Source organism: Cygnus atratus, chromosome 15, assembly GCF_013377495.2.
Source record: "Cygnus atratus isolate AKBS03 ecotype Queensland, Australia chromosome 15, CAtr_DNAZoo_HiC_assembly, whole genome shotgun sequence".
Taxonomy (NCBI): domain Eukaryota; kingdom Metazoa; phylum Chordata; class Aves; order Anseriformes; family Anatidae; genus Cygnus; species Cygnus atratus.
In genome coordinates this window covers 17997119-18012723 of record NC_066376.1, presented here as the reverse complement: position 1 = coordinate 18012723, position 15605 = coordinate 17997119, and the positions used below count along the sequence as shown (strand labels likewise).

Below are 15605 nucleotides of genomic sequence, written 5' to 3'. Positions count from 1 at the left end.
CAGAGTAAAATGTAGTGCTAAATTCATGAAGGACTCTGAAATTTTCTGTAAATATTGCACAAAATGCTTCAAAATGGCACTGTTGAAATAAATACAATGAAACAATGATCATAAAATATAACACTACTAAAAATAAAACCCCACAAGGCGTTACAGACATGTATTGCTATCTTATTGTCAACACTGCACTGCTTTTCTCAGCTACTGTCTTTTGTAGAATACCCTCCTCCCCCTGACACATTAGATTTGAGCCTGCTTTCCAGATACCTGCTTATCAAATTAATTTATATCTCCTTATATGATTGCTTTTAGATTGTGCATGAAATTGACACAATCTACAAGCATTAGTTCGCAAAATGTCAATAGTTTGAGGATACTTGGAGCTTTATTTAAGGCTGACAAACATACATTTAAAGTATTTGCTAGGCTGTGGCAGTAATACTGCTGAGACATGGAAGTTGTCTCATTCCTTCTAGCTCGAGGTATTCATCTAGCTGGCCTGTGTTAAGGGGGAGAGGGAAGAGACCTCTGGAGGTCAGCTGCGAGCCCTGCAGAGGACACTTGGTTAGCTGGTGCATGTTAACATACCAGGCTCTTTGCAGATCAAGACTCAAACTCCAACTTTGTAATGAGCCAAAACCAAGCTGTATTTTGTAGCAGATGAAATCCCTTCACCCCTTTTCCAGCACTCTGCCTTGGCTTTTGCTCCAGATATCATTGGGTTGTCTGGTGATGCAGAGATTTTTTCCTCGTTCTTGTGACAAGACTGCTTTCCTCCCCTACCCCTGCTACGCAGGATGCCTTTCTCAGAATTTCAGTGCTGGGTTTGGTTTTGTTTTTAATTTGGAAATTAATAACAATTAAGATAGTGAAAAGATACCCTGTATTCCTTACGGAATTTAGTAACTGACAGTTTGTTTAAACAGGAAAAAAAACGCGTTACTTAGCTCTTAAGTTAGGGCTGGAGAAACACTGATCAAAAAGATAGAGAATGAGTACAGCACTGATGCATGTAACTGTCTGTGGCTGAGAGCATAACAGTTCTGCTTCCCTTACAGCACAAAGGTACTGCCTGAAAGACAGTGATAGAGAGAAAGGGCCAACAGTGGCTTCTTTTTCATGGTGGATGCCTTGTCAACCCCAAGCAGGTTTACTCAAACCTGCTGCTGTGACCTCTGAAGCTGTGTGGGGCAGCAGGAACAAGGCAAGGAAGTTTGGAGAGGGACAGAGGAATAAGCATACAATTCTGGAAAAAATTGTAGGAAAAATGCTAACAAATGCAAACTACGAAGAAAAAAGGGGAGAAATAAGTAAAATAAAAAATACTAGCACGATGGATAGTGTAGGTGGGCTAATAAGTAACCACATTAATTTTTGTCTTCAGTCTTTTTTGAGTATGTCAGTTACATAGCAAGTGGCTGAAAGAATGTACAGTAATGACGGTCTGTCAGAGTAGGAAAAAATCTACAATTAGGGGACACTCGTACAGTCTAAATTCATGACTGTTCTGGAGTTTATCCAGTGCATAAAAGAATATGTGATTGTTTTCCACAATCACTATTTTTGCTTCATTTTCTCTATTTCAGTACCTATTCGCTGCTTTCACTTTTCATGAGTGAATATTCCTAATTCTTTTATCTTTCCTGAATTTTGCAACCTAATAATTAAAATAATGAACCTGTTTTTGAGAGTATGAATGGACTACAGGATCTCCTTCCAGCCTTTCTTCTTTCTACAGCTAAGCAAAACCAAGCATTTTCTTTATTGTAAAATGAATTATCGAAGGCATAGCAAGTGTGACTGGTTTTAAACAAGAGACGCTAAAGCAGACCTTCACCTTTTCCATTTATAATACACATATGTAGTTCAGGTATTTTACAGGTTTAGAAAAATTCAATTGCAGTTAATTGTAATAAATTATTTAAATAACAGCATAAATAGTTTTAAAACACTTCTCATTTTACAGAATATATTAAATTAGCTCATGGTGGGATTCTTTCTCTTTTTAAATTCAAATTAAGATGAGACTATTTTAGCAACTGAATCATCATCATCCCTGTCTTGTTCTGAAACAACAATACGTACGAATACCATCTGTATGGTTAAAATTTAAAAAAAAAAAAAAAAATTGGGGGGGGGGGGTGGGGGTGGAGTCCTGGATGAAATATGTAGAGGTCTATGTAATTCAGAAGGTGGCATAACCATTGCTTCCTAATGTATTTTGCACAGATTTGATAAATATAAAAATCCTGAGATGATAGTTTGCTTATTTCAGCAATTAGTATTGTTAGGTACAGCCCTTTTTTTGCTTGGTATTTCTTTACAAGGAAGAAGAGTTTTGGTGGAAACACAAATCCCAACACTGACTTCAGCAAATTAATACTAAATGCATTGGAAGGTTACATTACAAAAATGATTTTTTTTTCTTTGCTTATGCTAATGACTTCTCTCTCTCTCCCCCTCTCTCTTAAAGTATCTGATAGCATTGGAAAAAATCCTCTTACTTATCCTACTTTCTTGTAAAAAAGATAAAAATAAAAAATCTTACATATTGTCTGTTCTGTGAAAACAGAATTTCTTAATAAGATTTTCTTAATTTCTTAGTAAGATTTCTTATCAAAATTACCTTTTGCATGAGCAAGGAATAAAAAAGACTTCCTCTCTAAGGCTTACTCTACAATGATAGCTAAATAACTGTTTTAGAAATTCCTAAAGCATTGACTTCTAATGTTAAGTGAGCAGCCATAATATTTAACAAATTCAGGTGAAAAGCTTTGGATGAAATCAGGACATCTTTGTGCATACTTTTAGGAAGAAAGAGGTAGTGATCAATAATGTGTCTATTAGGAATACGTTTTGGCTACAGATGAGGTTTCTAACTGAGGAGTGAAGTGAACATTGGCAATTTTACCTTGTACCCTAAATTGTTTTGATACAGAGATTGCTGAGCTCATGCAAGAGCGTATGACCATGCAGGAAAATTGTTGAAGAGAGTACAAAATTGATGAAACCAATCAGTATGGTCCTATCTTTCATATATTAATCTGAGCTTCAGAGTTACTAGTTGCCTGCAGGTTACTGTAAGGAAAAAAAAAAATCAGGAAGGATTTTTTTTTCCCACCTTAAAGCGTAATTTATTTCCTGTATTTGTATTCCTTTTCCATTTTATGGCCTTAAGGAGGAACTGGAGACTGGTAAGTGCTAGAAACAGGATACAGGGTAGAATGAGTGAAGTACAGGGACTTCTCAGGTGCTTACTGGAAGTGTCTTCATGCTATCTGGTTAATAGATTACCACATTTAGGCAGGAGTGGTTTCTTCCCTTCCTCCCATGCAAACAAATCAATATTGAATGAGAATTGTTTTTTAACAGATTTCCTGCTATTGATGGCATGTTGCATATTGGTGGTACTCTTGACCTCTACTGCTCTCCTGTGGTAGCATGTAATACTTAAGGACTTTGCTGGTATTCAAAAAAAAAAAATTAAAAAAAAGCTCTAAGTTTTCTTTTTATTTTTTGAGGTGTTTTATGTCCTCGCTCATCAGTGGCATTCTATCAGATATATTTCTCAAGACACGGATGAGTAAAATGCTGAAAAAATAGTATGCCTGTTGACTTAGTAAAGGAAGCACTATAAATGCAAATATCCTGATCCTGTGAGGCTGTATTGAAATTCTTAACTTTATCTACCGTAAGCAGTCTTTGATGACAATGAGAGAATTGTATGTCTTACAAGTAAATCAATGCTTATTCCACTTTTTTTCTTCAGTATAACACTTGAACAGACAATAAGTATATGGTAGTACTATTATAATAGATACACGCTTAAATACTTTAATAAACCAAGGTCACAATGTATTAGTTTGATTTTGTATGTAATCTATATACAGTTAGAGGATATGAGGGATAACCAGGAATTGTAAGGAAACTTGCTATGGCAATTCCAGTCATGCCAAGATTTCTTAAAACTTTCACACAATTTAGGCCTAAAACTGCTGCTGCCAAAAGTGGGCATAGTCTCATCTATCCCTGCCAACCTCTTCCTTATGTTGGGATTAGTGACTATGTAACCCTGAAGCAAGCTGGATCAGTGAGTAGGTATCACTGAAGACTCTTTATTTCTGTAGTCTTAGTTTTCAGCCAGATTGCATTGACCTGAGAGCCTGCACCTTTGCCAGTATTGATGCAAGAGGAACAGCTGTGGTTGGAGAGAGGAAGAGACCATTCATTGTCTTTTCATCAGCATTCTGGTCTTAGATCACATTAAGATATGAAACCACACTCTGAAACCACTGTCTGTTGTTGCTGTGCTGGAGGGTTTTTTCTTTCCTTTCACAACGCATCCAACAATGCATGTATATACCTCAGCCTTTTTAATGCGACGTTCTTTTTAATGTAGTGACTTCGCTGTCACTGCAAGCAATTTGAGTCATCCACAGAGCAGGCACCCACAGAAATTGGATGTTGTCTACATAGCAGAGTTGACACAATGCCATAGCTTACATCTCAGTTTGCGATCAGGCACTTAAGTGTAAACCCACCTTCTTCATTGTTTTAAATTGACGTGTAATCTTGTGACCTGGATGATCTGCTTGGGTATGTGTTTTGTTTGCTTGCCCTTCTGTGCCTCGGAAGAGCCTGGAAAATGGAGGTAGTACCTTCTCTCAAGAGGGCTTGCCTGGAAATCATCTGTCATCATTCAATGTAATATGCTCCAAACTATCACAGAGCAAGTCCGTACTAGATGTAGAATTTGAACCCAACTTTCATGAGTCCCTTGACAGTACATTTCTTGGCTGACAGCAGTATTGGAGGAAATGTCAAATAAGTTTAAAAAAATAAAATCAGAAGACTGTACTAAGCAGAGGAATATTGCAGATTTAGAATATGTACTTATTGTTAATATACTGAATATATGCAATTTTACAAAGTGCTTGAAATGAAAGCTTCAGTTTATTTAGACTTTCTACCCGAGATGGTAGTGATTTTTTTCATTTTTAAAGAATTGTGAAAATCCAGGTTTTGCTTTTTAGATCTATGTACAGATATATATATATATATATATATATATATATATGTATATATTCATCCCAGCAGACCTTTCAGTAATTTGTTTGGAGGCTTTTGCGTGTTCTGACTTGTTTCCAAGCAACATATTCCATAGCAATAAGATATGATACAGATTGTTCTGTTTCCTAGTCATTTAAGCTTCTCAACTGATGATAAGTTATGCTTCATATTTTTTTTTAAATGTTAAGTTTACATCTAGCTATCTTTCCCATCTAGCTTTTTGTTTTCTAATTTGTCTGATAATGTTACTTCTAGAAACAGTTATATGTACAATATTACTGGCTCACAGACAAAGCTTAAATCACTGCGGTATAGTTTAAAAGATTTGGAGGTCCTGCAGGATTTCCCTCCAGAGCTCTGATGAGATTATCTGAAACGGCCCTCAGTAGTCTCACTGCTATAATTTATATGCCGAAATGAAGTATGACTGAGTAACTGCTTAAAATGAGTATGAACAAGAGACAGTTTTACTTTTCTTAAATTATGTTGGATATAGTCTTAGCAGAAATTCACATACAAAATAATAGAAAAAAATACATTAAAACATGAAAGAATGAGTAAGGATATTTTTTTTGGTAAAAATAAGCAGAAAAGACTTTTGTTTTTTAAATGGTACTTTGGCATACAAGAGGATTTTGAAGGTTTTTGAACCTGAGTAACACATTCACAGGTTTAGGTAGTGTCAGATTTCTTTGAATTATTTATTTAAAATTATTTAACATTATATTATCATCTTCAGGCTGTTGGGAGGTGAGTACAAAAAATTTAATGTATTTTGTGTACAATTTTTAATGCATTTGCGTATAATGCTGTAGAACTTAGAATCACTTCCAACAAATTACAGGTAGCAAATATTTTCATAGCTTTTCCCTCACCTTTCTTCCTTCTTTGACGTGCCATACAAATGAAAAGAACATTACATAATCAAATTTTGGGGTTTGGACACATACAAAATGAGTAATACTGGGTGCAAACTAGTTACCATATTTTGTAACCTTCCTCGAATGTGCAGATTGTATAAGCTGTTCTTTATGTTACTTAGTGTATAAAACATTCAGTTTACTACATTTTCATTTTTATTCACAGAACAATTAAAATTAGTTGAAAAGTTTAACTGTTTTTGTCTCAATGAAGCATTTAATGAGTTATTTAATATAAACTTAGCACAACACCATATAGAGTTCAGAGATAAACGTTTATGACTTAGGCGAATGCAAAACATTTGCCTCTTAGTGTAAATTACTTTTTTTTTTGCCTTACTTAGTGTAAATTACGTTCTGCTTAGAAAATGCCATGTAAAAAGTGTGAGCGGATGCTGTTCGGGGTTGCAAGGGTAACAACTGAAAGAGGTGTGTAGTTAAGTAGTTGGTGCTTGATTTTAGCAATTCTGTAATCTGTTGTGAGGTCAGTCCAGAATTCTAATACAAATCTGATGATTTGATTGTTTGTGTAGTCCACCTGCCATCTGATATAATACTCTCTCCTCCTGTACTGCCACCCTGCCACTCCTATACTTGTATTAATCTTATAGTCCTGGTGCCAAATACTAGTTATAAATAACTTCTGATTGAGGATTGTATTTTACGATATGCACAATACAATAGATAGAATTACCTTCTGCAGCAGTCCTTCACTGCAACTAGAACATCTGTTGTTAACATCTATTGCTCTGTGCTTCAAGCCCAACATGTTAGAGACTTTGGCTGTGTAAAAGCTGTTCTAAGCTGGCAAAAAGAAATTGAGGCTTTCTGTGTAACAGATTTTAATTTAAAGGAAACGGCCCTGTTTCCAGCACTGTCTGTTCCCATGGCAGCCAGCCTAGCAGCCCGCACTGGAGTTCCTACCACTCTTGGAAATTTCCAAGGGAGTATACAGGAATGTTGGGGATGGCATTTTCCCGTTTTTACTTGCAGTTTTAAGGACTTAAATAGCTCATATCAGCTGGATTTTAACTTTGAAAGAAATAATGAGTTGATTGCATAAAGAACATTTTTGAAAAGTCAGTACATAATTTTTCTTCTTGCTGTCATTTGAAAGAACTGTGCACTGTCTAATGAACACCTCAGTGATTTGGTCTTTCATCTCTAATTGTTAAATGTCAACAATTATTTTAATACTTTCATAGTACCTCTGTAAAAAAGACAAATTTGATTAGAAATTAATAGGATACATAATTGTGTTAGATGTGGAGTTAGGGCTAGAATTACTGCACACAGTATGAGTTCTGGTATTTTTTCAAGACAAGAAGCAGTGGTGAAAGCTTGCCAGTCAGTGTAGATAGTGTTGTTTCTGCTGGACAACTATCAAATTATTTTTGGCCTCTACATTCCAGTGCTTGTGATTATATAGTACTACTTTGAGACACCTTTTCTATAGGATACAAATTAGAGATTTGTAACAGAGTGATGGCTGCAAATCATATGCAAACTTTGTTTGCTCTTTAGTAATACACTTAATTTTCACTTACTCTGCTGCTCACACTGAGTAAGACCTGACTGGACTATTCTAAATTTCTTACCTTTCAAAGGATCTTTTACAGAACGGGATGTATACTTAAGTGCCTATTTATTTGGGCTTTCTTGCATTCAAACCAGCATAGCAAGGTGTTGAGGATCTGCTTGGTTTGCCTCTATAGGCCTTAGTGTTTGTGAACTTGAACAGTAGTCAGTGTTTGAAAATAGAGGCCATTAACTTGGTAAAATTTACTACTGTATGAAAATATGTTTCAAGATGAGACTTCTCCTTTTTGTACCATCCTCTCCATTCCCGTGGGTATAGAACTGGTGGTTCCCTGGTATGCTAACATGGGAAGAAAATGGTAAGAGTTGGGAGTGCCAGCCTCTGGCACTCATGGTTTTTCAGATGGTGAAAAACCTATAGCTCCCATGAAGTCAGAAGACTTCTGACTTTGTGAGTCAGATAACCTGGTCTCCTTACTCTGAGGAAGGATTATGCATCATCTTTCTGTCATTAAGTAATAAATAAACTATGTAAGTTTGAATGATAATTGCAGTGCCCAGAGAAAACATACAGACATTTTGGAATCTCTTGGCTTGGTGCTAAAGTGTTAATCTTGAAATCATACACTGACTTGAAAATAAAACAAAATGCCCTCCTTCCCCTGACAAAACAGGAGTTTGGCTGACCTCTCTGTGCATGGTTTTTATTCAGAAGCAGTTCGAAGACAATTCTGTAGCATGGCAGTGGTGTGAAAGGACGTTCCTGCCAGATAATGTAAAGTGCAAAATATTTGTTCTGTCATTTAGCAACTATATTTGCTCAGTGGTGTTAACATAGCCCTTCTTTTGCACATGCATTTTAAAAATGAGGAATGGTATTACTGAGGTTTGAAGCATATTAACATATTTAAACCTTTGTCAATTCTGGGCCTTTATTTTGGAGATCTGTCTATGATTTTAGATGTTATGTAGGTAACTGATTTTAAAAGTGTGAAAGTGAGAAGCAAGCAATCAGGCAACAAGCTGAATGGGTGCAGCCAGATAAGAACAATTTGTTAAATACTATGTTTGAGTAAGAAGCACCCCAGGGGGACTTTGTTTTATAATACCTTGTGTCTTTTGAATTCTCCCTTCCCCAGATGTCACTGTTTTGTCTGTAAATGCTTATTAAAAAATAATAATAAATTGAACAAAAAATACAGTATAATAACTTTGTCTAATGCCTCAATATGTTTCACATTATTTGGAAGCTCTATTCTCCTGTCTCAACCATCATTATTACATTTACCTTGTTATGTGCTACTGACTGTTAAAGAAATCTTTTGCTATATGGATTTCTACATCTCTATATAGTAAACAAGGTCTGTATTAGATTTAATTACGTTAAACTAACCTGCAATCTATTGTATAGAGAGTTTCTCACTGAAATACATCAGCAATTCTTTGCCAAAATTGCAAAGCTGAGCTCCATTCTCACATCTTTCATTCATCTTTGAATATAATTTCATCACATTTTCCTTATTAAAAACTTGTGATTTAGTTTACGTGACTGCCTTCTTCCATACCATTCTGGCTGTTACTTCAGCTGCTTTGTGGGTTCATATTTCCTTTCTAGCTTTTCACAAACTTCATTCTTAGTTCCCTTCCTTTATACCTATTACAGGCTCATCTCCATTATAACGATACTAGTCTGTCTAAAATGTGTGTCTGCTCAGTTGTAGGGCTCAGTCTGTCTAACTACAATGACAATATAAAGGTCATTACTGCCTGTACCATGACCATCTGCTTTGGCACTCAGACCTAAGTCAAATATCCTCTTTGACTGGACTTTTGTCTAGATGATTCAACTCTTGTAAAGATATTGTCATTTCTTCCTTAGAAACATCTCTGCTTCCTGATTTTTGTCTCCGTGTGGCTAAAGTTATTTTAGTTCCTTACATCTTGTTGATGTATAAATACTAGCTTTTTTCCTGGTTTGCTTGCTTTGGAAAAGTAAATTTTTTTTCAGCTTTTCAATTTTTTAAAAAAATACATTTTTTTCATTCACAGTGAATTTCTATTTAGAAACTTTTTGTTCTTTAGTAACACATTTAGTTGTTCAATATTTAAACAACAACAACAATCTGACACCAAACTTCTTTCTTTCCTTCTTAATTTTTGAGTTGATTGCAAAAGCAAACATCTGGTTTTCATCCAACTTTGTTTCTGTTGAACCTCCTTGCTCTGATCAAGTCAAAATATTCAATGATTATCTTCTGATCCTATCTTTGAGTCATCTTTTCTTCAGTATTCTCCCTGCAGTGCTTCCCTATTAGTCATGCTACAGGCTGTCCTTTCTTGACTATGTAATACATATGTTCCTGATATTTATTCAGTGAGTGAGTAACATCAATTTTGATAGCTTTCAAAATCCACAGTTTTTATGACTGGTTGAGACACACATGGGACAACTTCAAAAACATACGTGATGTCCAGTGTAGGTTAACAGGTGATGGGTGTGCAAGTAGTATTATCAGAAACCATAAATATTTGTTACACATATTTCTGCCAAAAAATGCTAGAACTTAACATCTATGCACATACAGTTTATGTGCAGCTACATACTTACAGCTTTTCTCATCCTTCTGCCATAGTACTCTACATACTATCCTCTAAGACTACGTTGTTGAGGATATAGATCACTTTTCACTCTTTCTGCAAAGCTTAAGCCAAATATCTGATCATAATTGAAGCCACAAACCATAGATACAATACATTCATAAATTATATAGCAGGATTTCCCATCATCTACATTTGGAGTAAATAAATGTTCATTAAAGAACTGGTTGAAACCAGGTGGAAAATAAGAGATAAGCTACCCACATTCTTAGCGTTATTTTTTGCTGAGTAGATTTACTTTGTCTCTCCTTTCCCCATTTCCTGTGTGAATGCTGCCAATCATAGCCATGGCCAAGCTACGTTAATTTCAAGAACTGACAAATTCCATCAGCCACAAATACAAATAACATATCCACTGGGTATGTTTTTGCTGTGTTGATGCTTCTGTGGTGTAGGGCCGTGTGCAGTTGCATGTAAGAGGGAGTCGGACCCTTTCCATGTTCCTGACTCCCACCATGCAGAAAGCAGAAACAGGAAGCTGCAGGAACTGCAGCACACCTAACAAGTCACAACAGCCCACAACAGTGGGCTTACAGCGTTCTAAGTGTGTTCCTCCTTGACAGTGTACCAGTGCTGCCATGTGGTACCTTACTACAGCTTGCATGTTCCTAGTGCTGGTTCAAAACAGCACTTTGACACAGAGACTTTGGTACGCTGTGGAGTTTTTTGATTTTTTTTTTTTCTTCCAGAGAAATCTCAGCAGCTGAATGCACCTCAGGCAAACCTTTAAAGATGTTTCAAACGAATACAAGGAAGTATGTATTAGAAGCATTGGAGTAGTTAATTAGCTTAATTGTATTGGCAGTCTGCAGTATGAGGCCTTTTCAACTTGCTAGTGAAAAATTAAAATGCAATAACTGCTAAATGCTGCAATGGTAGGATGTGTTTAGACTGTGCAATGCAATCACATGACCTAGTGGTAAGCATCTGTGTTAGTGCAGTAGAATGCCAAATAGAAATCTGATCCTGTTCGTATGAAAGATGGAAAAGCATTAGTCTGAGAGTCATGTCAATATCTGGATCTGGGGCAGGCAGATCTAGGAGTAATAAATAAAAACAAAATGCTGATAAATCTCCACTCCTTTCTATGCAATTTAACAGTTAAAAAAAAATACTTACAAGCTAAGTAAAAAGCATTCCACATACCACAAATGCATTTTTTCTTAATAAATGTCTTTCCTATTATGTATTGGTAGGTGACTCACATCAATGATAGCATTCCCATGCTGGTTGTAGTTCTGCTTGCATTTGCTACTTGACTCACTGCATTGCAGGTAATGGAATTCTTCAAAGAAATACTAGTTGATTTACTTGCTGTGTCCAATGAGGTGTATCAGCTCCACCCTGAACACAACTTATGGTAGAGGAGATAATTTTGCGTGAAGACCTTGAGCCTGCAATAAAGAAGCATGTGTTTCAAAATTACCTTGTAACTAACTAGGTAAAAGGTTTGATAGACGATCTGGGTTTGTAGTATGTTTAGTGTTCCAGAAAAGTTAAATCTAAGTATGGTTTAAATCTGGACTAAATACAGCTGCATAGCATAAATGTGATTCCTGCCCAGAGCAGGACATGCTTTTCAGCCCTTTTTTCACTGCTTCATAGTAGTGTAAGAGAAAGCATAGCCATGAGCAAAGAAAGAAGAAACTCAAGTTTTAGTCTTACTCAAGACCACAAATATTGGGTCTGAAATACAGTAGTCTTGGCATGCTGGTTATAAATTGTCTCGCGTCATTTGGGTAGGTAAAACTTATTTAAGGTTCTAAAGGGGTTGCCCATCTAGTCTTAAGACTAGCTCTCAGTTTCAAGCAGGAGAATCCAAACCAAGAGTGTACCAGAGTGTTTTGTTTTCCTGTAAATACTACAACTGCTAGTGGATTTCTCAGTGCTTAGTGATACCGCAATACATAAATGCTAGAGAAGTAACCCCGGGGATAGAAGTGTGACATTACAACATTACACTGCATGCTTAAAATGCATTTCCATTGAAATGTGCATTTCTTGCAGTTTTCTCTAATAATGTGCTAAGATGTACATTAATAATGTGCTAGTAATGTACGTTATTTTTCTTAATTCACATATACTTGTATAAGCTTTGTGGACTTTTAAAGTTGAGCGTACAGTTGCATAGGAATGTGTTTGCACATGATTATACCCTGGTTTTTTGGGGTCAGATTGGACTCTTCTAAAAACAAACAAACAAACAAACAAAAACAAAAAAAAAACAAGCGGCTTTCTGCAGAAAGATGTGAAGAAAGATGCTGCCAAGCCCAACCTAAGAACCAGCCCTGGAAGGAGTGTGCCACCAGCACCATTTGAGTGCTTTAATTGGTTCAAGACTACAGGCAGCACAAGTTTGCTTCTCATAATAAAAGACACCATGTGAAGAGGTCACAATTTACATGGAGCCACATGAATTAAGGAAGACCAAAAATAAATCAATCAATCCATTATAAAATAATTCTGCAGTTAACTTCTTATAGCCATTTAATATTACTTGGAAAGTACAAAAAATTAAAGCAGGTATTTTTAAGTTTTCACAGGAATGCAGGAAATTTTGAATAACTTTCCATCACTTTACTTTCTACTGCTGTTGCTTTCATGTTCTCTCATTTCTGTCCTTTGCAATTCTTGTGTAACAATATTGTGAACTCTGAACACAACTGCCGTGGCACAGCCCTGAAATGTTTGTATTTAAATTCTCAATGTTTGTGTCACATAAGAAAATAATGCCCTTGTTTTCAGGATTTGCCTTGCTATTCCTGGTAGTAACGCTTAAGGCAGAGGAGTATCCTTCCTGTACTGCAGAACAGGAAATAAGCTGGTTCCTTTCAAATTCTGAAAACAATGAAGTTTGTCCTTAGCCTAATTTTTAGAAATTGCATTCATTTTGATGTTCTGGACAATGCATTAGTTTGTTTTGCTTCCTTGTGAAATACAATGGAAAAAGCATGTCATAATCATACATCCATAATAAATTATCAAGGCAGCATTTGAGAATGTAAATATTGCACATTCCATGTATTTTTTCTTGACCAAGCATCTTGAACAAGAGATGAAATTTCACATTTGGGTAACAGTTATACATGAAGTCCTGTGTAAATCAGCACAACCACAAGGGGGAGTGAACAGTAGAATAAACAAACTTTTTTTTTCTGGGAAGATTTACAACAAAATGCTCTAGTTTTGGAAAGTGTGGGGCCTTTATGTCTAAGCAATATCATAGAATGGTTTGGGTTGGAAGGGACCTTAAAGGTCATCTAATTCCAACCCCCCCCTGCCACATGGGCAGGGACACCTCCCCCAGCCTAGGCTGTCCAAATCCCATCCAGCCTGGCCTTGGGCACTGCCAGGGATGGGGCACCCCCAGCTCCTCTGGGCAGCCTGGGCCAGGGCCTCAGCACCCTCATTTTAAAAAATTTTTTCTTTATATCTCATCTAAACCTACCCTCTTTAAGTTTAAAGCCATTCCCCCTTGTCCTATCCCTACACACCCTGACACAGAGTCCCTCCCCAGCTTTCCTGCAGCCCCCTTTAGGCACTGGTAGGCCGCTGCGAGGTCTCCCCGGAGCCTTCCCTTCTCCAGACTGAACAACCCCAACTCCCTCAGCCTGCCTTCACTTTGATCATTTTCGTGGCCCTCTTCTGGACCCGTTCTACTAACTCGTCATTTACCACAGCGGTGGCTTGCTTAAAGATACAGTGTTGTAAGGCATCACTCACTTCAATAGCCCTATAGAATGAGTGGTGTTAATTTAGGCCCTTGTTGAGTCCTCTTTTTTAGTGAATGCACAGAACTTGGAAATGGCTTTAGTTATACGTGGGTATCATGGCAGATTCAAGTACGTAACAAAGAAACAAAATGTTTTAAATGTTTCAGTGGTTCACCTGCACAGAAATGCCTAATTCTTTGGGCCTGTCAGATGTGAGACCCTGTTCATCTCAAACTGTGTTTGTCTCTGAAGCAGGGATAATAAAGGCAGAATAAACAGTGCCCCAAGTAAGAGTTTGTGATATCCTGGAGAAGGCTACTGAGGTGCAATAGCTGGAAGGGCTCAGTTTGCACTCCTGTTATTTCTGTGTTCAGTTAGGAGTAGCTCTTCCTATTTGCATAGCTAAAAATAGGTATTGTCAGACTCAAAAAATGCACTGCATGTTATTAACTTCTGATGATGTTGCCAGTATAAATAGGAAAAGAAGAGGAAGAATATTTTTTAAAAAAGTAATCTCTCAGATTTACTGATCTTTGACTGAAAATTTTTGTCTTCTAGATGATGGTGTGGTTTTCACCCTAAATAGTTGAAATTATATAGCTCAAGGGGAGACACTTATTAATCGGCAAAGTCTCGGTCTGTTTCCCTTTCCTGTCTGTGGTGTGTACAATTCATAATTATTTACGCTAAGAGGCTTTAACCAGACTTGTTTTGAATAAGGTACAACGTGAAGTGGCACTTCATCTAAGCCTTAACCCTAGGATTTGTATTCTCTAAAAGCAAAACACAGTATGTTTCTAAGATTATGTCTATGACTATATATGTTATTTTTAATTTTTTTATTTTATTTTTTTTAAACTGGGTAGCTTTCAGGACTTAATATTTTAAATGTTGAAATTCATGCTATCTACTGAACTAAAAGTCTGGATCAGTTTAGATCCATTTGTCTCATTCCAAACATTTAAAATCATTTCAACTGGTCAAGCTAAGTTTTGGGCCACTCCTGCCCTTCCCCATAGTTTTTGTGTGGTTGTTGGTCTAGTATTTAATGTGTGTTGTGTTGGTCATACTTAGAGTAGCAACGACAACGTTTGTACATTTTATTAAATGTAACGAACATAAATTATCTCTGAAATTGTAACCTGTTTTTCCAAATTTGACGATATTGGTTTTATTTGGTCCTTTAATCATTATGATAACAACATATCTCTGAATCAGGAAAACAACATTTTCTGATGTTTAGAGAGAAGATAAGGACTCCTCCTGATTGTATCACCCTTTTTTTTTTTTTAAATAAGTCAGCTAAAATCTAGCTTCAGCTCCTTGCATTTCAACAATATTGATTGATTTACATGTACAATAAGCCTTCATGTTTTAAAAATAAAATCCGTAAGGATCAACTAAATGTATACAGCTTTTCTTTTTTAAATCCCTGCAAACATCATCTCTATCTCAGCATAGTGCAGTCATGTAGGATTGGTTTAACACGTTTACAAAGGCTCTATAATCATTGCACATTGCAGTTTATGGTATGAACTCTTTATACCTCACTATGTTTTCTGGAATCTATTATCTAATAATAGTGTTACAAAGAAAAAGATCTAATACTTAATACCTGTTATGAGACCTAAGTGGTAGGAGGAGTGGACGTACGTATGAAATAGACCCTTTATCAGATGTGACTAAAAAGCAGCAAAAGCCATTA

The 15605-nt window shown here is 36.3% G+C and overlaps 1 protein-coding gene across 13 annotated transcripts in view; it reads left to right on the top strand.

The window, feature by feature from the left end:
* MRTFB (myocardin related transcription factor B) overlaps nucleotides 1-15605 on the top strand; it is a 90624-nt gene that overhangs the window by 40326 nt on the left and 34693 nt on the right. The gene's annotated exons all lie outside the window — the stretch shown is intronic.